This window comes from Alligator mississippiensis, chromosome 11 (genome assembly GCF_030867095.1).
Source record: "Alligator mississippiensis isolate rAllMis1 chromosome 11, rAllMis1, whole genome shotgun sequence".
Taxonomy (NCBI): domain Eukaryota; kingdom Metazoa; phylum Chordata; order Crocodylia; family Alligatoridae; genus Alligator; species Alligator mississippiensis.
Window position 1 is genome coordinate 51,658,425 of NC_081834.1, and position 25,664 is coordinate 51,684,088.

Here is a 25,664-nt window from a genome sequence, read left to right on the forward strand (position 1 = left end):
ATACTCACTTTAGTGTTTTACAATAAATTAGCTCCATCATTTCGCCAACCTTTTTAACAACAGAGCAATGGTATCACCAAGTCAAAGTCACAGCTGACACCAAGTCATTACCTCAAATATTCAAATCACAAATTAATACTGCAGGCCAAGGCTCTCAAATATAGCACCTACCAGGTGGTTCTAGACTGAGGAGCCATGCCGTCTGGCCCAGGAAGAGGACAGTGAGGAACCTGGTGGCAGAACTAGTTGCCACCACTGTGACAGCCACAACTATTTATGCTGCTGCCATCAAAGTCCACCCCCGTGGGCCAGATGTCATAGCACTGTGCTCTGCATGCAACCTGCACAATGGCTGCAAAGGGGCCAGATGATTTTGAACTCCGCTGTAGGCAGCTAAATAAGGAAATTTCATCCAAGCCTAGCTGCCCATTGGACTAATGCAGATAAGGCACAAAGGAGTGATGAGGCTGGCATCACATGTGGCTGCCTCTGTGTTGCACAAATGACCAGCTGCCTCGAGTGATGAGCGAGACCTTATGAGGGAGATATGTCAAGATGACATGTTTATTGATTATAAGATTCAAAAGAGCTCTAACACACACACACTCACACTCACAGTCACAATCACTCTGCAGATGTTATAGGACCAAAGTCCGCTGCTCAATGCTACACTCAGGTGGCCAACCTAGTGAACATGAGAAGTTAGGACCAGGGCATACAGACACATCTATGTTCCAGTGAAGTTGCAGAGTGTGCCCCGACTTTTGTTTCGAGTCACAGCAGCTGTTCTGTGTTGCTTCGTCAAGAGTTTCCCATTTCGTGCCTGTTTCGACGTTCCGCCCATAGGCTATAATGGGGAAGTTCAAAACAGGCTATAACTTTGTCATTTCTGACTTGATTTTGATGAAACATACTGCAATGGTAGCCCGTTCTGAGCACATGACACCTGCCAACATTCAAGGAGATAGGTGCAGGGGGTTAGGATAAACTGCACCCCAAAATCTTGAGAGCAAAACTCCTGTCATGTGTATGTGTGAAGCCACAGCGGGGTTAAAACTGCAGGCTTGCTAGCCCTGGTGAGGCAACGAAGCCTGCCACGTTCCAACGAGATAGGTGCAGGGGCACTCTGGGCTCTGGGGCCCTGCACCTCTGGCTGTTGACAGGCAAAACTCGTGACACTGGTGAGTGACACTGTGTGTGTGTTCAGGTGTGCTCTTCCTGGCACTGGTGCCCCTGCACAACATGGCAGTGTGCCGCGCTGAGGCCACAGTGAGGACTGTGTGCATACATTAGCTGGAGGTTATGGTACCTCCTACCCACCTTTAGCCAGGGGATCGTTGGTCCTGGCATTTACACGGCTGCCACACTGCCAGCAGTGCCACCAACCCTCCCTACAGTGGCAGGGTGCAGTTTTAGTGGTCATGCCCAGGACCTGGTGCCTCCTCCTTCCCCATCCCACCATGCCATACCTCCAAGTTCATCCTGGCAGGAGTAAGAGCTCTCCAGGGACATGTTCTTCCCCTGTTGGCTGGTGATGCAGTTAGTGCCCCCTCAAGCTGACAGCGGGGCATTACCTGGTTTTTGAAAGAGGAAAAAAGGAAATAGGCGTGGACAGAGTGAGGAGGGTGGCACTCAGTCCATCTACACCTGGAGCTTGGGGAACCCCAGCAGCGGGAGGTTCACCTTCAGGAACACCAGCTGCTTCACCAAACCACCGTCCAAGCAGGTGCGGTGGGGTGTCACTACATCCCCAGGGATGCTCAACACCCTCTCACTCGGCACACTGGTCAGTAGGCCAAGGGGTCACACACCAGTGGCTCCACATCCTCGGCAACATAGGCAGCCACCAAGGGGTGAGCACTACCTGCCTCATGCTGGGGTCTGGTGGCTCTGGACCCCACCACAGAAGGCATGCACCTGTGGTGGAGCTCAAGATTGGCTTGTGGATGATGTGCTAGCATGAGACAGTGTATCCCCCTGTTCCACGTCCCCCCGCCTCTGTCATTCTGCCTCCCTGACTTCCTTTACCAGCACCTCCATCCGCTGATACAGTGTTTGGCTGCCAGATCCAGGGCCCTTCACCCTTTGGTCACACATGGCAGCCAGCACGTGGACTGCACTGGACTGCAAGGGATATCAAGCAATTTCCTGATGCCCTCCTTCAGCCGCCTCACCAGTGCCTGCACATCTGGTGACAGTGGCTGGCCCCAGCCAGGATCATTGATCCACTGCAAGCTCGCCATTCGTCTCTGAAGTTCCCTCACTGTGGGGATCACCTGGCTAAGGAGGGCAGCAGCAGCACCGAGGCTCTTGGGGGCCTAAAGGAAGGGCTTGAGGACCACTGAGATCTGGGAGATGGTATCCCACATAACTTTGTTCAGGGGGTGACCAGCCCCAATCTCCCAGAGCAGGGCGATCTCATGGATGGCCTTCTGTTGCTCCACCAGCCTCTCCAGCATCAGGAATGTGGAGTTCTGCCTAATCTCCACATCCTCCATGATTTTGTGTTGCAGGATGTTCAGCTCTGTTTGTTTGTCCCACAGCTTCTTGCCCCCCTTGATGCTCCAGTGGAGGTAGCTGCCACCTTCCTGCATTTGGAAATGAGCTTGCTGGTGGTGCTGGCTGGCGCCATCACCGGCAGCCCTGTCCCCCTCCAAGGCATCCCTGACAACAATGTGCAACTTGTGTGCCACACAGCGGATGTTATCAAAGTTGGCATCACAGACCACCTTGCCCATATTGGCCCCATCGTCAGTGACCATGAACCCACTGGTGAGCTTGCCCTGCACAGCAAGCCACAGGTTAGCATGCTAACTCACAGGAAGGAGTGAAACAGTTAAATATTTGCAACCCTCCCCCCCCACCCAACCCCGCTGTATGTGGGAAACCCAAGTAAGCCTGAGATCAATAAATGAATAAAGTTTAAGGCCAGAGCCAAGAAAGGTTGGATAAAACTGTCTAGAACATAAGAAAAATCAAAAAATCACATTCTTAAGTCTAAGGACATCTCACAAAGACAAGAGGCAAAAGCAAATATTGCAATTGGCATAAGGTATTAAATCTTGAGGCCTGAAACATTTTAGATCTCTTCCAATTTAAAATTTTCTTTAAACTTGCTTCTTCATAGCTTTGGCAACTATATGATATGATGAAAATAATGCCCAGCTTAAAAAAATTCTTCTTATTATTTGAAAAGTAAAAGTTACAGCAGATGCATAACTACTGCTCTACTCATTTTCAAGTTCTCCAGTGATAGTTATGTAAGAACCATTCACTATATGGAGGCACAGGCAGTTATTTAATCCCTTCCTGCCCTCTCCATCTACTTTTGAAAGCTGTTACTGAGAAAATGAGAAGATTCTATAATTGAAGCTTCATTTTGCACCTCCTCAGTAACCAAAGAGCCCTGTCATCTGATCTTGCAGTGTTCTTGCACTCATGCAAATATTCCCACTGGCTTTACCATAAATTACTCACATGAGTAAGAGATGCAGAATTCAGTCTATTTCCTTCATCTTTCATTATTGCAGCAACCTCACAGCTGACTGACAACATGTATGCTATGGCACACCAGCCTCCCATATCTCGGCAGCATGCACTGTAGGATGGTATAAAACACTGGACCCCTTAGATTCAAGACTTTATTAGTTTCCCAGGAAATGCTTTCACATGTAGGATGTTTCTTTACTAAGGTTACCAAAAATTAAAGGCCCAAATGTCCTGGCCTCAACATTTTTTTTAAATTGTTAGGCAAAAACAACAAGCAAAGAAAAAAGCCCCCAAAGTTCTCAACCTAGAGCTTGGAAGCACTGAACTTCAGAAGACTAATATACTGCAGTGTTGCTTCCCTTTCTACGCTATTTGGTTGCTTGCTGGCCGCAACCTCGTTGCTGTGGCTAGTCTCCATCAAGCTGGCATCTGCAACAACTTCCAGGCTGTTGTCTCTTGCTGTCACATATCCTCTGGTTCTCCTCTAAACTTCATTTCCTCTTACCTCAAGTTGTTCTTACCTTTCACCACAGTGGAGGGAATATGGATCTCTTGCTGCACACTGACCTGGAGAGTGACAATGCCCAGTCACAAGCTAGCTATTTAGTAATTAAGCTCCAAAGTTCTTCCAAATACATGGGGAGTGGGGACCTATAAAGGAAATGCAAACTTTAGAAATTGAGCTGGGAAATCATTCTGCCCATGACACAAGTTTCCAGATGGTGTAGAGCGGATTTTCCAAAGTACATAAGAAGAGTATTTGACACATGAAAAAGTTATAAACATTTAAATAGGGCTAAGAAAAATACCACACATCAAGCCGAACCATTTTATTCCACTCGATTCTGAAGTGAGTGTAAGTACAACTTTGGCAATTGTTACAGGTAGAGGCATTTGGGGAGTCTGCAGTTTTATAATCCTGGATCAAGAAAAAACAACACCACAGCAACAAAACTAATTTGACTGGCTTTTCTCCTTTGCACTAACTATAGTGGGCAACTCAGAACAACAGACATTAGCAATCTTTTTATTTTTTAAATCATCTTTACTTCAACAACTGAGCTTCAACATAGACCCAACACAGCTGCAACGTGCTTCTAAGCTCCTTTATAAAGCCCCTGTATCTGGAACTCTGCTGCCTAGCAGCCTAGCATGTCTTCTGGTCTCTAACCCCTATGAAAGGAACAATGCAACACTGACAGATAGCCAGACTACACAGCAACATCAAAAATAAGGGCAAAGAGAGAGTGCTTAAAACTTGATGCCATGGCTCAGTTTAGCTTATCTGTGTGACGCAACCAGTCTGTAGCAGTTAAACCAAATCAGAAAGTGAAGTGTCAGCAAATACAAATTTTCTGCCTTTGAACCTGGTAGAAAATGTAATGGATTCAATGTTGCAAAGAGGAGTGTACATGTCCAGTGGAGCTTTTCTTTAGGATTTAAATACTCCTTCCTAATTTAAAAAGCTGCATTGTTCAAGAAATTTAATGCTTTAACTTGGTCCAGTTTCAGGAGGTAAATCCCAAAAGGCTCAGTGTGGCATTTTTAAACAACTGCCACCACAAATCTGTGGAATTTTGTGTTTCTAACCTTGCTTTTAAGTGCTTGCATGACTAATAAAGTGTGACACTGCTGAGATTTGCTAGCATTCTTTTCTGTAACGTAAGTTCTAGCTGACAAAAATATGGCTAAATTTAGATACCTGCAGCAAACAAGAACCTGCAAAACAAAAGAAGGCTTAAGGATTAAAATTGGCTGTGACATGTTTGTGCTCCAACATACGTAAGTTCACATAACCCCTTGTCTGCTGCCCCATTCGCAAAGTCATAGGCTGTCTGTGAAAAGTATTTTGCTGATGCTAGTTAAATGGTGTTACCTATTGTGATGTGCTGTTACGGTTCCGCCACTATGGGCTTCACTGGATCCTTCATCTGAAAAAAAAAATAAACTGCCATTTTACTGGGGGGAAAAGGGCAAAGAAATCTTAGATAAATTCTAGGGAAACACTCTCTCAATTACACCAGAATCTGAATACTGTAAATACATTCAATTAAAATACCGTATTTTTCCAGGTCTTGACTTATTCCATGACCTTTAAAACAGAAAAATGCCAGCAAGTCCTTAATTATTTCCTTATTGGCATCTTTCCAGATAACTTAGTTTAGCATTTTTAAAGGCTACCTAATGGTTCATACCACATAGGGAAAAAATATTACAATGCAAGTTAAGCACTGCAGCAATTAGATACAATAGAGAAGAGGATATTTAACTAACAACCAGATCTCCAAAATGTTTTGTTTCTGCATTGTGCCAAACAGCCACCACAAAAATTGCATAAAGAGAATTTAATGCCAAATGGTTTGGCCTGATAATACAGTGGCTGGTAGAATTTGTCACGTTATTTAAAAGCCATTTTGCTTTTAACTGCTTGTAAAAACAAACATTTATTTAAAAATATATTGAAGTCCCATTGAAAATTGAATTTTTGAGCCATTAACTGTACCTGTCTAATCTGGCCAGCAAATTGAAAGGGTGCTTTTTGGCCACATCAAGACATGCAGGCACGTGAGGTTTCTAGTGCTGCAAACCTCTTTGTGGTGCCACAAACTGCACATGGGGAATATTAAAATGTCTCCTGTGCTGCAAATTTGCAGCATGGGGCCAAAATATTTTACTGGGAAATCCTGGTAGCAAAAAAAAAAGTGCCAGGCATAGGCAACTGATAGGAGGTGCACAGGGGTACACGTGCCCCCCCTGACAGCTGACACTGATGCTGTCAGCAGGGCTTGTGCCCCCCAACAGGGCTGCCACCGTCAGCAGCTTCTGCGGGTACTCCCCAAGATTCAGGAGGCACCAGTCACTCATAGGGCCAGGAAAAAAAGCAGCAAAATGCATGTGCAGGAGTGTACGTCAGAAGTCAAGGGGGCTCGTTCCTCCAGGGAAATTCTCTGACTGCTGGCCAGAGTGTCTCCACCCCTGCAGTTGTGCCCCAGCTCCTCCGGCATGCCAAGAGCTGAGAGGAGCCAGGCAAGGGCAGTTTGCCCAGAGTGCGATAATTTGTCCCTCATAGTACACGTGCAGGGAAGCGCACAGCAGCAAAACGTAGCAGCATAAAGTTGTGCCACTACTATTTTTGTCACTGCAAGCACATGCCCCTGAACATCTGGATGTGGTCTTTAAGACTTTTTATTAAAATGCTATAATAAAGACAATGAGTTCAAGCAACTGGCAAAACTTGAAATATAAAGCTAAAATTATATACACACTAGGCATGTCTACACATATACATTTAATCCACATTAGCCCATTTTAAGGTGCATTAAGGGTGCATGTCTATACAGGCGTGCCCTTAATGTGCTTCAAAAGTGGAACTTTTAGGCTATTTGAACATATGTGTGATACCTGCGTAAAGCGCATTATAATGTGCATTAATACTGTGTGTATTCATTGACTTGGGACTAACTTTAGCCCCTAGTCTGCATACCCGTGTTAATGCGCCTTAGCACATGCACGTGTAGACTTGCGCCTAAATTTCCTTAATGCACATTAAGTTTAGGTACACATAAAAACACAGGTTTGTGTTGTAGACAGTGGAGTCCTGATGTGACTACACATGCATAGGATGATTAGAGGGTGGAACTCTCTGGAACACCTAAACTTCTAACCTTAATGATGTTATGACCTACTTTTAAAGGCTGAGCTTGCACAGAGAGTGTTTGAAAACAAGTTGTTTGTTTTGGGAACTGAGGGAATAGGACATTTAGGACCATTATGGTAATGAGTTGTTGCCATAGTTTGAATTGTATAGTCCTTATAATGATTGACTTTGATGGAAGTAGGAGAGGGATAATTGGATCTCCATTTGATGGACAGGTAGGGTGATTTAGTCCTTATAAAAACCTGTCCAGGGTCAGTGTGGATGGGGCTTCTTTCTCTGGGATAAGAGGGGTTCTTTCATTTGGGAACTTGATTCTGCAAAGCAAGAGCTTGGCTTATAAAGATTATATGACTGAGTGTGCAAGTGTCATTAATATGGAACTGATCTACTGCTTGATTGTTTGTGGTTGTCTGGAACCCAGAGTTTCTCGGTGAGGTTGTCGAGCGATTGAGAACAGGGTATGTTGTGACAGTGCTCAGGAGCAATGACAGAGGGTCCAAATCACCTAGGCACTTGCTGGCCACTCAGCTGCTTCTTTGCATTGCATCAGTCAGGGTAAGTATCACCTACCCTTTGTTGAGGTGCTTAATACCCACCTAGAGCGAGGGAACAGCATAGATATCCTCAGGGGTGTGAGATACTGCACAGCAGGCCTTCCCTGCCCATCAGCACTCTAGGGTGATAGTCTGCCACCTAGGGTGACAGACTGGTATTGGGCTCCATAACTGTATATTGTTTATAGTACTGTAGGTTGTTGTGCTTGTTGTTTTAGTGTTTTGTTGTGGTTACTTGTCAATATATATCTACTTCTTGTTGACTTTACAGATGTCTGAAATTTTCATTGGTAGTTTGCACCTCTGGTCGGGGCCATGCAGTACGCCAGTTTCCGGAGGGAATTAACCTTAGGGTGTCTGAATCTAAATGGGAAGTTGGTAAGGTATAGAGGCTTAATGACCCTCTGTGTGTGTGTTTGAGATGTGAGCGGATGTCTGAAGGAGTCCAAGGGGTTCCCTTGCCAGCCCCTCCTGCTCTTCAGTATAAACATGCCCACTGTGAAAAAGTTGTTTTTTCAGTACTAAAATTTACCACGTTTAGCAACAGAAGACATCCACTTAAGTTATTAGAATCCCAAAAGGCAATAAAGTTTACTATGTTATGTTTTTCTGCGTAGAACATTTGTAAATTTGTATAGGAAAAAAACTGGAAGGGGGAAAAAAAGGAAAGTGTACTTAAACTTAAAATCATATTTCTTTCCAGTACAGGAGAACAAATGAAAAACATTTGTATCACAGAACATAGCAACAAATTTCAGCCCAGGTTCTGCCTAAGCTGAATGTACAGCTCCACATGAAACTCCTTGCCAGTTGAAGAGCCTTACATTCCAATTAGATTGCAAACTCATTGGACCAACTTCATTTCAAATGATGACATAGTTTCTCTTGGGATAAATTTCTTCTCCCAAGGTAAATTCTTCTAGTGATAGCCAGTTTTCAAAGGTCTTTTATATAAAGAAATTAGCTTTATGTGACTGGAACTAAGGGTAGCTCTTGTGGACAGAGAACTTGCACAGTTTGATATGGGCACTGCTTTAGGCCAGACATGAAGAACAAGAGCAGCTCACAGAGCATGGTAGTAATTATACTTTTTTGGGGGGGAAAGGAAAAGCCAACACCCCCCCCCGACACATTCATGCCCTCCCCTCCCCCCAAAGGCACATTCATGGCACTGGTTTTGTTATCAGGACCAAAATTGTTACTCCAATACCTCATGATCCTTTGTCTACAACTGACCAGCAGACAACATGCAACAGTCATCAGTGCATATACCCTAGCCCTAGATGCAGACGATGAAACAAAAGAAAAATGTTATTCTAAACTCAATCAAGTCCTGTCATCTGTCTTCAAAGAAAATAAGACAATTCTTGGCAATTTCAGTGCTAGGGGCTAGGGACAGACACTACACATAAACCTGTTTAAGTGATCAGAAACTAGTTTAAACCTGTAACAGAACAGATGTTCAGTGCACATAAACCAGTTTGAAAATGGCTGAAACCAGTTTGAGAGAAACCTGGTTCAATGTAGTATGAGACTTAACTGATTTAGCTCAAACCAGTTTAGGCAATGTCTGTCCCAGACCCCTTGCTGTTTTAACATAAACCAGACTCCCACAGCATCCTGGCATGTTTTCTGGGTTGGGGGGGACTCTCTGCTCCACAGCAGGGCTGGCCCCTCCCCTCTGCTCCCTGGCTGGAGCTCTGGTAGAGACTGCAGGTACAGCAGGGTCTGCTAGGCTTCCCCCTGTCCTACCCCACCTCACTGCTTGCTGGACAAGCAGGGATCCACTCCCTCCCTCCTATCTCCCACAGCACAGACCCTAGCCCCATGGACCATAGGCATGTAGTATGCTAGCTAATGCTGAGAGATGTCTCTGTGCATCTTCAATTTTAGTGGGGCAGGCAGACAGAACAGTGACCCCTTAGGACTTTTGGGAGCTAATCAACAGGTCAGTCAGTAAGCTGTTTAAGAAGAGTTTGAATTAATGGAGAGAGGGTATTGTTTTGCTGATGGGGTGATAAACACTTATCAGCTCCCTGCTAGCTTGCTCACCTGTTAGTTTGCTGCAGACAGTATAAAGAAGCAGGGGAGAGGGAGATTGAAAAGCTCCATTTCATCAACAGATGCATACACTGCACACACACCCTGCCTCAGAGTGCTAGCAGGGGGCTGGGGGCTGGCAACACTGCTGCCCCTTGAGCAGCCAGCAGGTAAAAGCCTGGGATGCTGCAGGCAGACCTCCCTAATCAGAGCATCCTGCCTGGGCCTGGGCCTGGCCATGCCCCGCTCAGTTCAGCTCTGTGTAAGGGAAGAGAAGGCTCTCTAGCATCCCCTGGCTTCTAGCCTGAGCCACTACAGGCATGTGCCTAAATTTCAGACAGAATGTCTGTCCAGTTACAAACTGGTTCAGCCTACCCAGGTTAGACTAACCTGCAAAGATTGAATCAATTCAGGCTCAGACTTTTTGAATGCCTGTCCCTAGCCAGAGTGGGCAGGGACTCTAAGCTGTGGAAAGGAACACTTGGAAAGGAAGGGGTGGGGAAAGTCAATTCAAATAGAATTCTCCTGAGCAAGCATGCAGAATATAACCTCACCATCATGAACTCCTTTTCCACCAAAAGGAAAGAAGGAAGACATCATGGATGCACCCCCACTCAAAACACTGGCACTTGATTACATCATTGTGCATGCCTAGAACAGTTGCAATATCCATAATCACCAGAGCCATGACTAGCACAGATGATTGCTGGATGGATCATCATTTGGTATGTTCCATTGTGTCCATTTGTATTGCCCCAAAATGATGTAAACGTATGCTGTTATGGGTAGACAAGGTTCCTTGAGTGAATCTGATATCTTTTATTAGACCAACCCAAATAGTTGGAGAATAGTTATTAAGCAAGCTTTTGGGTTCAAAAACCCTTCATCAGGCTAAGGAAGTTTCAGCAGTTAGTGTGTGCTCTATTTGGGTTGGTCTAATAAAAGATATCAGATTCACCCAAGGAACCTTGTCTGCCTATGTCCTTAGACCAACACGGCTACAACCTACATCCCTGCTGTTATGGGTAGCTTTTGGGCAGATCACAGACAGGCATGTGGTCGTGTCAGCAGAGCTGGCCACTTTTACTTTGGCTGCTGGCTTTGGCTAAGGACCCACTGTTTAGGGCAGAGCTAGTAGATAACACCAGGAGGCCACCTAGGGCTTGTAAGAAATGTGAAAGAAGCAAATGAAGTTAAACAAATCAACTGCTACTTAGCTCTTTGCAGACTTCATGCAGCTTTTCCCAGGTTTCACCTTCTGGTCAACTATTATCTTTCAGAGGCTTTGAAGAGAGCCTGCAGGGCTTCTGCAAACAAAACAAACAAATGAGGAGGCTTGCTCTCTCCCTCCTCTCCGCCCCTGGTGGCTGCTTGGCCTCTGGTAACCTCAGGCTCCAGGCGGCCTTGCTCCCTGCCGGTGTAGCTGCCCCCAAGGCTGCTTTCAATATCTTTTATTTCCCCCCCTCCTGGTTCTCATAGCCAGCTCTTCCTCATTCACCACACCAGGTTTAGCTCCCTTGCTGGGAGGTTCACTGCATCCCTGGACCTGGATCCTCAGCCTTCAGTGACCCCTTCCAGGTCCGGGATGGGTGTAGGAAAGTGCTATCAGGATGTGGGGCAGTTCAGGCTCCCCTACACTGGACCTGCTACAGTAAATCAAAGGAGAAACCAAGGAAGAGATTCAATACTGAGTGAAAAGCAAGCATGTCCAGCAGTGCTACGGTGAGACACTCTGATCTCCCTGATGACCTGGACAAGATTGATCACTGAGAGAAAGGCATCCATGAGGCACACAAAGAATCTCTAGACTTCTTCACAAAGAAACATCAGGCCTGGTTCAATAAGAATGATAGGGAAATTCAAGCTCTCATTGTAGATATGACAGAAAAAGGAGAGGCTTCAAAGCTTGGTAGAATGACATCAGCTCCAAACAAAAGCGAGACACTTGTTGCCACATTAAAGCCAAGACCTGGAGGAAAATTTGAGTGAAAGAAGTGGCAGGAGGACAAAGCAAAACACATTCAAAAGGCTGCCAACCACCACAATGTGTAGTTTCCTCAGTGCCACCAAAGCTGTCTCTGGACCAAGCACACAAGGAGCTGTCCCTCTGAAGTGCAAGGAAATGTGCAAGGTTGGAATGCAGGATGGAAGGAGCACTTTCAAGAGCTCCTGAAACACAACTTTAATGCAGAAGACAATACCATCCAAGCCATTCAACACCACCCTGCTAAGTAATACCTTGCAGATCCACCAATTGCTCAAAAGTCTTTGAAAGCCATTGATGAACAGATGACGAACAACATACATGGTCCTCATGGAATACCAGCTGAAATTTAGAAGCAAGGTGGGAGAAAAATTTTCTCTCTCTCTAACTACATGCCATCCTGAAAATCTGGAAACATGAACAGATTCCCAGTAACTTGAGAGATGCCAGAATCATTATCATATTCAAGAAAGGAGATAGATGCAGCAATTAAGATGGTATCGTACCCCTGTCCATAGCTGAGAAGATTCTCATCAACGTTCTCACTTGTCTCACTGAGCAGATTCTACCTGAGTCCTGGTGTGGTTTCAATCCACTCAGAGACATTATGAACATGCTTTTTTGTTGCTAGACGCCTGCAGGAGAAGAATTGCAAGCAACAAAGATCTTTACATGGCCTTCATTGACCTAAGGCTGTGGATTCACACTCAGAGACATTTTATGGAACATCTTGATGAGATTTGGATGTCTACCTAAATTTGTTTCCATTATCAGACTCCTTCACAATGACATAAAAGCAACCAGCCTAAGCAATGGCTCAGAAATGGACCCCTGCACTATTAGAAGTGGAGTCAAACAAGGATGTGATTACACCAATACTCTTTTCCATCTCTACTGAAATTATTCTATATCTCATTGCTGACAAACTTCCATCTGGAGTCAGCATCCAGTATCACATGGATGGGAACCCTTTAAAAATCAACCAGTCATATTCCAAACCCAAGACAACCAACACCTCCATTACTGATCTGCAATCTGCTGACAAGTGTGTCATGTGTGCCTACTTAATAGAAGAGTTTTCACTTGAATTGAAGGTCACTCTTGATTGCTTCTGTGAAGCATATGAAACCTTTGGATTTGCTGTCAGTTTCACAAAACCCAGGATCTTTTACCAACCCACCCCAAACCAACCAGCTGCATCTCCACATTAAAAATTAGAGGGTAATCTTTGGAGAACGTTGAGCATTTCCCTTACTTGGGAAATGCTCAAAAGGTAAATCTTTCACATATATGACACTATTCAACACTGCATAAAATCTGTCTGCCTTTGGATGTCTCCATGCCTGCGATGATCATGGTATTAAGGAATCAAAAAGAACTTCTCATTTACTATACCCTGTAGTACAGGTGGGTGTGAAACTTGGATGACATTAGAAACACTTGAAAGCTTGAGAAAAGTTACCATAAACAACGTCTTCAGAAAATCCTCCATATCAAATGGAAGGACAGAAGAGCAAATACCAGCATTCTGGCTCAAGTAAACATCACCATCATGATGCTATGTCTATATAACACCAGTTCTGCTGCACAGGACACATCATAAGGATGCCTGACAACCAGCTTCCAAAACAGGTCCTATACTCTCAACTCACCAATGGTAACCATTCTAGAGGTAGGGGAAAAGCTTCAAGAACACCTTGAAGTCCAATATGAGGAAATTAAATTTTAACTTCAACATCTGGGAGATTCAAGCACTGAATTGTCCCCATTGGTTCCATGATGTACAAGGCATCAACCTTTTCAAGAAAACTTGCCTTGCTATGGAAGCAGACAGACAAGAGAGACAAAGCAAAGAGCTGTGACCCGACATCACCATCATCTACTCCTTCCTCCTGGAACTATTTGTCATGTCTACAGTCAAACATGCAGATCTCTGCAGATGATAAAAAAGACATTAATGGCTTGCCTATTTACTGGAAAACTGTCATATTTATATCAATGGACTGCTGCCATCACTGCAATATTATTATTATTATTATTATTATTATTAATTTAGTTAACACTGTTAATAAATTGTGACAACATAAGAAAAGCACTGGAATTACTTCAACAGACTTTAAACATTTGAGTACTAGAGAGCTCATAATGCTACTTTTGGAGAAGGAAGGTGTTTTAAAAGACAATATCATGACACTATGGACTTGATCTCATTTTTCTTTATGCAGTTGTATTATTTAGTGGCTGTATTTTTAAGTTGAAACTATACATATTTGAACATTCTTGAAATTCAAAACTATTTTTGAGGGAAGAAATACATTAAGTAAGTTGGTTGGGAAGAGAACACACTACTTATGCCTTCATGCTATTTATTCAGATGAATATCAGGGAACATTGACCCTCCTTGTGAAGGCAGAAAAAGCAGCCTCAATACCAATTTTAATCACTCAGTGTCACTCATTTATAAGTTTCACATCACCCAGTTATCTCCATCATCTCAGGTAAGCCTCCCACACATTTCCCCTTCATCGGGATGACTGCAATATTAAGTGGCACTGCCACAGTAAATGCTTTTCATTAAAAGCCTCTAGCAGCAGTGGCAGACAAACTCTGATGCTGCTTCTTTTCCTCTGTACTGGGGCCACATGCAGACAACCCAAAAGGGATTGGCAGAGGCAACATCAGGCCAGAGATGCCAAGTGGGAGGATGGCCCCAGGCAATACATGTTGCCATTCAGATTCTTGCTGTTCTAATGGCCTAAGAGCAAGATTAACTCATCTGCCATTCGGTTCCTCCCCCTAGTAGCATTAAACCATACAGTACAAGGATACAAAGCAAGACACCGACTGCATAATCATGCCTCTCAAAAGAACTCACAAGCTCCCAGCAGCTTCTGTGATACCCAGTGTCATCAGAGACTTATGGCAGTGTGGTGCCTGAAGCTTGAAAGCCAGTAAAATTCATCCTACTGCCTCAGGAAAGAAGTGCCAGGGGTCAAAAAAGGGCAGTGGAAAACAGGAGAGCCACAGAGAAAGGCACTTTGTCCTCTAGTGCAACACTACCTGAGAAGAATAGAAAAATACTGAAGGAGAAGCAATGCTTAAAAATATCAATAAGAGGGCAGAAACACTCCTGCCACAATGTTATACTTTAAGCTAATTTTAAGCAAGAACTGTTTGAGAATTTTTTTTTTAAATAATGTGTTTTTAAAACAGTTAAATAATTTTTCTATGAATTTTGGAGATTTCACTCTTCCTTCGTTTTCTCATGAGAAAAAGGGGAAAAGGAGAATCCCTTTAAGAGCTTCATGATTTTAATTTTTAAAAGGAAAAAAACTGAAACAAAATTCAATTGTCAGCTTTGCCATCCTTTAATCAACTTTTCATTTGGAATGACAAATAATTCAGCCACCTCTTATCTTAAATTATATTTCAGTGGTAAGATAGAACTTGTTCATAACATAAAACTGCCTCCTGTCTGACAATAAGTAACAAGTGGTCTACAACAGAACCTGGAAAACCTAACCAATAACTTTGGGTACACACAGACATTCGGGGAGGTTAGATTCTGTTAAAAATGGCCACCTGATCTAACTTAGTTCACCCAGGTACGGTCCCTACACTTAGATCCCTAGTTAGGTGGATCTAAATGTGAACTTTACAGAAGTACAGGTCAGATAGATGTGTCTAAAAATGGCCGACCTGGTCTCAGTTAACTATACCTCCAAAGTAGCCTGGCTTAGATCAAGTCAGGTGAGACTAATATAACTGAACTTCTGTACAGTTCCTAGCACAGCCCTGGGGCTGGGAAAGCCCAGCCACTGGCCCCAGTTCTGAGGCTACGCTTTTCTTATCACCCTCTGCCGCCAAGCACTGGACTAGTTTTGAACTCCAGACCCCTCGCTCCACCCCCAGACAGACAGCCAGATACCTCACCCTGCTCGGACAAGTGCCCCACCCCCGGTGCTAGTTTTACCAGCATTCACCAGTGCTGGGAGCTAAGGAAATAAGTCAGGATGGGGGGCTAAAAACAGCCCCTGGTCTTGGGGACCAGGGAGGAGTCCCCCATCCCCATAAGTCCCTGATCCTGCCAAACCCTACCTGACCTCACCAAGCCCCCCATGGACCCTACTTGCCCCCCTGATCCCTGCCTGCTTGCCCCCACAATTCCCCTACAGATACCACCTGCCCCCAGATCCCTCTAATCCCCTCACAGACTCCATCTGCCCCCAGAACTCCCCTGTGGGCCCTGCTAGCCCCCCTGATCCTTCCTGCGGACCCTGCTTGCCCCCGCTGATTCCTGCAATGGACCCTGCTAGCCCTCCTGATGCCACCCCTGGAGCCTGCCTCTGCTAGCCCCCTACATCCTGACTTACCTCAGATCTGAAGCCATTTTTAACTCAATCTAACCTCCCCATACTCTCCCCCAATGTCTGTACGTAGCCTTTGTGAAGGAGAAGAAACGCAAAGATGAAAGTTTCTGCTGCAGGAATTAGGAAGAATGTATACAGTTGCAAACTCAGATTCAGGCTCTGAAGTCAGTCAGACTTAAACTAGGTTTAGGGCAACCAGAAGTAAAGGTCAATGTAATGAAAAGCAAATTCTTATATTAAAAGAATATGGGTGCGGGGGGGGGGGGAGGGGAGAAGGGGGAATGCCAATCAAATACTTTACTGTTTGTAGAAGGAAGAAAAAACTTACAGAGAAAAAAAAAACAAACTCCAGGAACTTCAGTATTCAGCCTAGCAAAGATCCTAAAAATATACTGGGTATTCAGCCTCGAAAGTCTAAGCTCATCCTATTCACAAATAACTTACTCTCTACTTGAGACTTTATAATGAAAAAGGAGTTCAAACCGACAACTGTTAGGACACATGGCACTTACATGGGTCTTCCTCTGTCACCAGCAGTTGTGCAACAAAATAGCTTAGATTTCACGTTGGAACTTTGCAGACTTGTATTAATGATTTGTTTGGATTTATAACGTTAGGATATTTTGGATTGGACTGTATTTGCTTTTAGGGAAACTGTTACTACACCTTTAATTGGGATCAAACATGAGCCAGGATCATTTCTGGTACCCTGGGGCTGATTTTGTTCAATATCTTCATTGATGACCTGGAAGATGGCATAGAGTACACCCTCAGCAAGTTTGAAGATGACACTAAGCTGTGGGGAGTAATATATATGCTGGAGAGTACAGCTAGGATTCAGAGAGACCTAAACAAATCGGAGAATTGGACCGAAAGAAATCTCACCAGGTTTGATAAGGACAAATACAAAGTCATGCGCTTAGAATAGAAGAGTCCCATGTACCAGTACAGGCTGAGGGCTGACTGACTGGGCAGCAGCTCTGCAGAAAAGGACCTGGGGGCTACAGTGGACAAGGAGCTGAATATAAGCCAACAGCATGCCCTTGTTGCCAAGAAGACTAACAGCATACTGGGCTGCATTGGAATATTGCCAGCAGGTCAAGGGAAATGATTATTTCCCTCTATTCTGCACTGATGAGGCCACATCTGGAGTACTGTGTCCAGTTTTGGGCCTCCCACTACAGAAACTATGTGAACAAATTGAAGTGGAGGGCAACAAAAATGGTTAGGGGACTGGGGCACATGACTTCTGAGGAGAGGCTCAGGGAATGGGGTGTATTTAGTCTGGAGAAGAGAAGACTGAGACAGGATTTCATAGCAGCTCTCAGCTACCTGAAGAGGGGTTTGAAAAAGAAAAGACCTAGACTGTTCTCGGGTGGCAGATGACAGAACGAGAAGCAATGGCCTTGTTTAGGTTAGATATTAGGAAAAACTCTCTCAATATTAGGAGGGTGGTAAAACACTGAAACAGGTTATCCAGAGAGGTTGCAGAATCCCCTTCCTTGGAGGTTTTTAAGACCCAGCTAGGCAAAGCCTTGGCTGGGATGATATAGCTGGCGATGGCCTTGCCTTGAGCAGGGGATTGAACTAGATGTGACTTCCTGAGGTCCCTTCCAACCCTAATTTTCTATGACTTTATGAAAGAAAAACTTCTTGATCTATTCCAATATTCTAGCTGATAAAAGGAGCTACTTGGAATGTTCCATCTGTGCTTGCCCCCACTCTACTTCTAGCAGTAGCAGTAGGACAACAAAAAGAGTAATGGAAAATTATAAATGGGTGATTAGCCAGTTCATTTACACCAATGGGAGACGGACTAGGTAATAAGAAGAGATCATCCTGATTAAAGATCTTATCCTAGGCTAGTGTACCCAATACTCACCTACGTTTTATTCTTGTATTTATTTTTGCACTGCCTTCCCCCCCCCCCACCCCAACACACTTAATCATAGAAATTAAGGGATTAAAAAAAAAAAAGGATTGCTTGCAACATACACCATATCAGGATGCTTGGATGGAGCCAGTATATGTAGTTTTCAGGGTTTTTTTGCTTTCAATAACTTTTCAAGTTATTAAATGACTTTGGGCCTTGTTACATGGTAATTTTAGGTGGCTTTTGGAGGTCAGTCCTTGGACCGTCCGCACATTAACACCTTAAAGTGGCTTAAAGCACTTGTTATGAGGCTCAACGTTACGCCACTCCAGGCAGGATTACCTCTGATCCACACAACCCAGCTCCTGTTCCAGTAAGGTGTGGCCACTCCCCACAGATATGCCTTTCAGGGCTGGCTAGAAGCAGCTGCCCGACAGCTCTGGCTACTTACACCATCCCCTGCGAAGAGAAGCCAAGTTTCAGCTCACTCCTTAACTCTCCTGGTAGGCAAAGAGCTCTAGCCCTGTAGCTCCATCAGTACTCTACCCAGGCACCCAATCCACATACAGTGCAGCTGGAAGCAGCTGCTGCAGGGTGGAGTACAGCCGGCTGCCATAGAAGCCACTGCTCTGGGTTGGGATGGTTGCGAGTGGATCTGAGTTGCAGGTACAAGGCTCTGCTGCTACCTGTGTGGATACAGGAGCCAGCCGCAGGCAGATTCTGCTCCCAGCTGCAGGGTGAAGCTGACTTCAGGGGGAGCTGGCATGCCTTGGTGAGCCCTGCTGCCTCTGCAATGCTCCCTCCTCAAGGGAGCAGGCATAGCTGCATGCCAGCAAACTACAGACCAGTTCCAGATCCAGACAGTGGGGACAGCCATCCCCCAGGGAGCCGGGGGCAGCTCAGCTGTCCTACCAGGCATGGCAGCACTGGTCCCCCTCAGTGCAACCAGTGCCAAGTCTTAACCCTATGAAAATGGTACCAGGGGTCAGTTGCTAATTTGGTTTCATGGGAGTTGCTTTGCTTTTCACCTCCATCAGCTCCCACCCACCCTGCAGCAAGCATAGGCTCAGCCTCCCCCTGCCAGCCCAAGGGAGCTAGGCACTTGCCCTACCAGCCTTGGCCTTGAAAGCATAGAGAAGTAGGGCTGGAAGGGACCCCCTGCTCACCAGGCCTCTAGTGGCAAGTCACAGCTGTGCAGATGGGGGACAGTCAGAGAGGGTTTCTAAATTTAAGGTGCGACTGCTCCAAACTCCAAGCTAGCACTAAGCCGAGCAAAATCTGTGCATGTCACAGCATAGGGCCCTTCTGCTGCTCTTATTGTTTGATCTTGACACTGTTATAAAAGTACTAACGTAAGAAACAGTGACACAGTTCTTTCTAGCAGCGTGTGGCATTATATGCTGCTAAACTGCTCTCACAAGTATAAGCAATATTTAGTCTGAAAAAGATTCCCTGTTGCTTAGAATGGGAAATGCCTGAAAACAATTCAGTAAATGTCACTGCTGAGAAAGATCTATGCCCCCTTCTAATCAGACCTGTATTGCTGCATTTAGGGGCCACACAAAGTCCAATCCGTGGGAGTCTTTAAATCATTGGATCAGGCCCTTCCTGAATAATTTTACTATAAGCTAATTTTCAGAAAGACATTCCCTCTAAACAAGATGATTGCAATATTAGATTATTACTATTATGGTACGTTATTATATCATACACCCACACCCACCAAACATCAGAGGGAACATTGCTTTAGAAGCAGCAACTTGGAAAACATTGTAATGGTTAAAGCTGCTAAGGCTGTTAGCGGGGGAGTGTTGGATCCAAAGACAATCCCTGACATTTTTAAAGATAATGGACATGGCCAAGCATTTCAAGGCTTTCAAGCCTCTATGTATTAAGAACAGTTACAAAACAATGAGAGTGACCAATAGGCTACATAGCAAGTCAGCCCTTACTCCAGCAGATTAAAGGGTGTTCATAGGACTTGGAGTGACTTACTTGGGGATTTCTGACCAATGAAAGAACCAGCTGCTGTGTGTTACTACTGCATTCAGGGAAACATATTTTGTAATTAAACAGCATATCTAATTTGCATAACTGACTTTTCATGCCAATGGAAACAATCTTTCAAGGCCCAACATCTCAGTTAACCTCTCTAGCCAAAAGGGGATATTAATATACACAGGGTAGCCAGAAACATTTAACCCATTTTGACAACCAAATCAGTCAGTACTGGCTTGAGACACAATACTGTGCCCAGCTTGTCTTAAAAGAACAACAAACCTCAGTAAACTGTTTAGTAGGCTCAATTTTCACAAAATATGAGACAGATGTCCAAGAGAGTTGTTTGTAGTTCCAATTCATAGAGGATGATGAGGATGACTCTGAACCAAACATGCAAAGGAGCAGTCTTACTGACTCCAAGTAATAACAATCTCCGAAACACCTTTGCACCTTGAGAAACCTTAGGATAAGCCTGAGGATACTTGCAGTTTTTCACAACATGAAACAAAGTGAGAACAGATATGCCAAGGCCTTGTGGCTAGAAAAGTCATCTGGGATGTGGCCCAGTTCTGACACTTTTCCATATCCCATGCGAGTGCATAGACAGCTGAGTTCCTCCTAGATTCAGATGCCCAAGTATCCATTGTACATAGATAGAGGCAGAAAGAAGCCTACAACAGAGGCAGAAAGAAGCTTTCAACTCTGTAGGCTAGTGGTCAAGGGAGCTAATGGAGAAGCATCACCAATTCTGGGGGAGTGGCGTACAAGGCCTACAACTTCCAAGGCCTACAACTTCTATGTAAAATTCTCGTAACAAAGGATGCCAATAAAGATGCCTTGTTAAACAATGACTTCCTAAAAAATTATCAGGTTACTATGAATTTTGCAGATTGTTCATGTTCCCTTCTGGGAAGGTGTTTCCCCTTGTATACCACAGATGACCATGTGAAGGCATGTGAAATGGCAGTGGAGAAAAATCTAGCAATACCTCCTAGAAGTGAGATGATCGCCAGCAAACTTTAGAGATGGTGCCATGAAGAGGAGGAGGGATTATTTGAAGCTAAGTTCACTGATGAACTGGAACCGCTAGTGGGAACTGGAATGGGTAAGAGTCACAGAGGAGAAATTCCAGTGTGTGTTGCTAACACATCAACAGAACCACAGGTCACACATAACCGGGATGTTTCAGAGAGGAGGGACTGTCCTGCATGAGGACCTTGGATCAGAAAGGTTGTTTGCTGTAAGAGTACTGAGGTCAGACAAGAGCCAAAACCTTAGCAATGGAATGCAGGAAACATGAGTTCAAATTAAGTCATCATTGCCTGACACCTGAGCAAGTGAGTGCAGTGCAAGAAGTCCTGTTGGAATATGCAAATGTACTCAGCCTTGGAGACCACAACCTGGGACATACAGGCTTAACAAAGCACTGGGTTAATACTGGCAATGCCAAATCTGTCATACAGGTGCCTCAAAGAGTACCTGTACATTCCAGCAGGAATTTAATCAATAGCTACAAGAGACGGAGGAAAGAAGCATCATCAGGCCTTTTGTCAGCCCGTGGGCTGCCCCTGTGGTGCTGTCACAGAAGAAAGGGAGAGGTGTGCACATTTCTGTGGATTATCATAGACTGAATGATGTTACAGCTAAGGATGCCTGCCTTTTACCTCTAATTGATGACATGCTAGACCTTAGCAGCAATGCGTAGGGGGAATGTGCACCCCCTGAGAGCACCAGTGCACCCACTGACTGGCTGCACTCACTGCTTAGGCAATGGGCAGGGGGGGCAGGCAGGAGCACTGGTGCCTCCCCTGCAAGTGCCAGCCGGTCACTGTGATCACAGCAGCCACTTCTGGGAGTGGTGATTGGCTGGTGCTTGCCTCCAGAAGTAGCCGCAGCCACTCCTGTAAGTGGCTGTAGTGATCACAGTGATCAGCTGCAGTGATCCGCTGTCATGGGATCACCCGGGGATCCCCCCCTTCAGGATTGCCCGCGGGGGACCCCCGAAGTCTGCTAGATCATTCACGGGGGGACCCCTCCCCCTCAGTCGGCAAGACTGGTCGCAGGGGGAGCACGTGCCCATCCGGCTAAGGTGGCACTAGTTGCCCATGCTACACCTCCTGGCCAAAGTTCAATGGTTCTCCATCCTTGGTCTGGCAAATGGGTACTGGCAGGTGGAAGTGCATCCAGAGTCTAATGCTAAGACAGCTTCCTGCACTAAGATGGAACTTTTTGAGTTGAATGTTATGTCTTTTGGTTTATGTAATGCTCCTCATACATTTCAGAGACTGATGGATATCATGTTCATGGATTTGCAAGGGACATCCTGTCAGGTGTAGTTGGATGATATCAATGTGATAGGCCAAACCTTTCAGGAGCACTTGCAGAAACTGAAAATAGTGTTTAAGAGGCTGAAGGGAACCAACTTAAAAATTAAACCTCTGAAATGTCAGCTTTTCTGCAGGGAAATGAACTTTTTAGGGACACGTGATCTCCACAGAGGGGATAGGCCCAGATCCAGAGAAAGTGTAGGCAGTTAAGGCCTGCCCAGTACCTCAAAGTGTAACAGAACTATGCAGCTTCTTGCGCTTAGCCTCCTATTATAGAAAATTTGGAGCAGGTTTTGCTACCATTGCAAGCCTCTTACATAAGCTCTCTGGTAAGGTGAAATTCATCTAGACCAGGGAATACCTCGACAGAGATAAAGCAGCAGTTGATGTCATCCCTTATCTTAGCGTATCCCAATCCTCAGTTACCCTTCTTGTTGGACACTAATGCAAGTGACATTGGCATTGGCGCTGTTTTGTCACAAGTTGAAGGCGGCCAGGAAAAGATACCAGCCTATGCAAGTCAAACCTAAAGCAAAGCTGAGTGTTAATATGCAACTACAAGAAAGGAATTACTCGCTGTGGTGACCTTTACAAAACATTTTGACAATTTCCCCTGGCGAGATGCTTCACATTAAGAACACACCAGTTTTCTACACAATTTCCTATAACATGAAGGACAACTAGCTAGATTGTTAGAAAAGCTGGCTGAGTTTGACTACGAAATGGTGCCTCTCCCTGCCGTGCAAGTTCCAGCACTGCCAGGAATAGGTGGAGCCCCACCCCTGCTTCCCGCAGAGTCCAGCACAGGGCTTCCCTTCTGCAAGTTGCAAGCTCAGGGAGCAGAGCCACGGGGGTAAGGCAGGCTCCACTCCCTGCCCCTGCGCGGTGCTAGCTGGAGCCATGCCTCCCCCAGGAACAAGCACCCTGACCTCCCCATCTGCTGCTTCTGCCAGGCAGTGGGGGCTGCACACCAGGTGGGGGGGGGGAGTGTGTGGGAATCCCTACACCCCTCACCCTCCCTTACACCCACACCCTGCCCAGCTGAGCTCCGCATTCCTGCTGCCCCTCTGGGGGGAGGAGGAGGAGGGGGAAGAGTTCCCCCCAGTATGGCACAGAGCCTTCCCCTGCCCTCCTGTACCTGCTCTGGGGTCAGGCAGCATCGCAAGGAGCACCCCCCATTGCAGTCCCACAGAAGCAGCGGGGGAAAGGGAGGAGGAGGAACAATCCCCATCCAGTATCTCACAGAGTCCCCCTTCCCACCCTGGGAGGAGATGGGGGGAAAGAGTTCCCCCCAGTATGGAACAGAGCCCACTCCCCACCCAGCAGGACAGCCAATCCAGCGTGGCCCTGTTAAGGTGAAGGGGGAAGGGAAAAGGGTTAATTCCTCCCTCTGTCCCTCCCCTGCAGCCAGGGTCTGCCAGCTCCAGAGGCTACCGCTTCAGCCCTACCCCCCTCTGCTCCCGAGCAGACAGGTTGACCCTGCTGCAGTGGGGGAAAAGGGGAAGGAGGGAAGAATTAACCCCTTCCCTGCCCACTTTATGTTATTGTGGCCATGCCAGCCAGTGTCTCCAGTAGGGCCGGTCTCTGCTCCAGCTAGAGAGCGGAGGGGTGGGGTCAGCCCTGCGGCTGCAGAAGAGAGCCCCATCCAGCCCAGAGGGCATGTCAGGATACTGGGGGAGTCTGATTTACCTTAAACCAGGAAGGCATCTGGGACAGACATTGCATAAACCGGTTTGAGCCAAATCAGTTGAGTCTGATACCACATTCAACCACGTTTATCTCAAACCAGTGTTGACCATTTTGAAACTGATTTATGTGCACTGAATATGTTCTGCTACAGGTTTAAACCAGTGTGGCAAGAGCACCTTTCAGGCCCAGTACTAGTATGGCCCCGCCCTTGTCTCTGGGCAAACAGCCCATCTTGTTCTCCTGCCACACCTTATTTATAAATGATTGTTAAATAGGCAGGAGGCTGCCCTTCATGAGCCCAAATGATTGCGGGTGATAAGTAAACACTCCTTCCACCCCTACACATGTCCCATGCCTTGCTGATGTCTCACAGTGTGTTCCATCTCTGGTTCAAACCCAGGTCCAACTGGACACACAGTTGTGTCTCTCCCACACTGTCTTCTCAGGGCACACATGCATCACCCCGCTCTCACTGGGGTCTCATATACTACTCATGCATCACCAGCTCTCACCAGGTCTCTTGCATATTGCATATCCAGGCCACATTCACTCTGCCCTACTTGCAGAGATCCTCGGGTTTTACTCCCCACCCCTTGGTCAGCCCTGGCATAGTCTTTTGGGCCTCTCCCATGACCCTCACACAAACGGGACTGAGCAATTGCTCAACTATGGGTCTACTTCACCCCTGGCCCCTCACCAGACTACTGCACCCCTCTCTCAGGCCACAACTCTGCCCCTTACACTGGAGCCTGGGATCTTCCATCCCCTTGGGACTCAGCCACTCCCCCCTAAGCTTAACTGGCCCCACAACTCTGCCCTGCCACTCTCAGGCCCTAGTATCTTATACCCTCTTGGGCTCAGGTGCTCCTCTTTGAGCGTGCCTGGCCCACCTCCAGGGTCCAACACCCTATAAGACTCAGGTGCTTCTCCTAAGCTTACCTACCCCCCCCCCCCCAACTCTCTCTGTAACCCACTCAAAGGTGCGGGAAGGGGTTTAGGTGCCCCAACACTCCTTACACTAGGTAGGTTCTCGGCCCTGGTATTTGGGTGGTCCTGCTGTGCCACAGGTAGGCCCACCCGGCCTCCCTATCCTGACAGGGTGCAGTTTTAGGTCATGCCCAGGACCAGTGAGGCTTCCTCCTTCCCCATAGCCACACCCTTACCTCCAAGATATTCCTGGAGCAGGAGCAATGCTGAGCGATGTTACTCCCCAAGCAGCCAAACACAAAATGCTCTGCTCTTATAACAGAGCTCTTCAAAATGGCTACTCACCAAAAATGGCCACCCTCATCAGCCACCTGGCAGCTCCCTGCTCCAGCCCCTAAAGTGACAGACACCCAAAGGGGCGTTCTGTCACAACCAGTTTCTGATCACTTAAACCGGTTTATGTGTAATGTCTGTCCCTACCATCCCTTTTATGTGTTCCCTCCCTTTGGCCTGTTGGCTTGTGACCCTAACCCCTATGATTTTATGTATAAAAGTGGGAAGTCCCCCTTGCTTTTTGTGCCAGTTTCTGGGGCTGCAGGGTTGGCACAGGCTTTACTGCTAACTGAAATGTGCACAATTTACTACAAAGGAAATCATCAATGTACAGTAATTAATAGTTTAACTTTAGAAATCAAGCTAGGCTCATTTTAGTTGTTTGCCAACACATATATACTAATCCTGATGTACATATA

General features: G+C 45.9%; 1 long non-coding RNA gene across 4 annotated transcripts; it reads right to left on the minus strand.

The window, feature by feature from the left end:
* LOC132243833 (uncharacterized) lies at nucleotides 1–25,230 on the minus strand. Of its 4 annotated transcripts, XR_009455406.1 has the most exons (5): nucleotides 25,149–25,230; nucleotides 5,366–5,420; nucleotides 4,011–4,140; nucleotides 1,470–1,574; nucleotides 6–946 (listed from the first exon to the last, which is right to left on the minus strand). It is a non-coding gene; the product is annotated as an uncharacterized LOC132243833 (long non-coding RNA). The 4 variants fall into 4 exon arrangements; XR_009455405.1 differs by having other exon boundaries at nucleotides 1–946; nucleotides 1,470–4,140; XR_009455407.1 differs by lacking the exon at nucleotides 25,149–25,230 and adding an exon at nucleotides 23,435–23,540 and having other exon boundaries at nucleotides 1–946; nucleotides 1,470–4,140.
* Between the last annotated feature and the right edge of the window lie 434 nt (nucleotides 25,231–25,664).